The sequence below is a fragment of the Chaetura pelagica genome, unplaced genomic scaffold (assembly GCF_000747805.2).
Source record: "Chaetura pelagica isolate M959 unplaced genomic scaffold, ChaPel_1.0 scaffold141, whole genome shotgun sequence".
NCBI classification, from domain to species: Eukaryota; Metazoa; Chordata; class Aves; order Apodiformes; family Apodidae; genus Chaetura; species Chaetura pelagica.
In genome coordinates this window covers 1,479,090-1,480,241 of record NW_009952059.1, presented here as the reverse complement: position 1 = coordinate 1,480,241, position 1,152 = coordinate 1,479,090, and positions in this window count along the sequence as shown.

Below are 1,152 nucleotides of genomic sequence, written 5' to 3'. Positions count from 1 at the left end.
TTCCTGCTTCACACTCACACAGCTGTTAAGGACTTCCTAGGTGTCTCACCTGGGGGATAACAAACCACTTTGTATCATATCTGTAACATCTCAAGAGCAATGCATAGCCTGGCTGATGGAGCTATTTAAAGTGAGAGCTTGGCCTCCCAGGTCTTAGCTGTGGATTCCTTGGGGTTGTTCCTACCTACCTGGAGTAGCTGGGTATCAACACAAGTACCTGGTGTGAAAAACCTGCTTGTGATGAATCTGTGCTTGTACTTCAGCGAGCCAGAAGAGCTTTCAATCAAGCTCATTCCTTCTTCAAAGCCAGGACAGATGCCGAGGCTGCCTCAAGATTTCCTGTTTCAGCAGGCAACACTGGGAGCTGTGTCATTTTACTCCTGCTAATGCTGGGTCAGTAACTAGTGGTGTCTCCCAGTTATACCTGTGTTTGTGTTAGTTCTTTACCTTTGATCTCCCATGTAAAGGGAGCACCTTACACAGCATATACAAGGGTACCCAGAAACATGAGGCAAAAGCCTGTGGTTTCAGCTTCTGGCAATGAATTGCCAGGTGTAGACTTTGCCCAAATCAGCAGCCCCCTGACATTTTTAAGCAGCTCTACTTCCCAACTCTCCCCCTCTGCCCATTACTGTCACTTTTCTCCTCATGCTCCAACAAAAATCCACCCTGGCACCATTTCTCACCCTCATCTCTCTCCCTCTTGCTCCACGCAGCACCAAACCAGACCTGCCCTTGTCCCTTTCCAACCTGCACTGCTCCTTCCTCGAGGGGTTCACTCTCCTTGTCCTTTTCCCTGAAATCCCTGCTGCTGCTGGAGCCCTGGGACAGTAAGACCTGGCTCTTTTAAGCTGTGAAATGACAATGTTCAGTCTTAACTAAGACCCAGCAGCAAAGCACTGGCTGGCAACAGATTTGCTTCTCCACTGAAGGACGTCGGGCAAAGAGGGGCAGAAATGCCCTGTCCGGGCAAAGCCAAGGGGCACCCAGGCATGAGGACTCCCTTCCCAAGGGGAATGCAACACCCGCTCCAGTGACGAGGGCCTGACGCTCTCCCAGAGCTGCTCGCCCCCCCAAACCCCGAGATCCCCTTCACCCCACGAAGCCCCGGGGGTGTGTGCGCTCCGGGCCGGGTTCCCGGCAGCCGGGGGG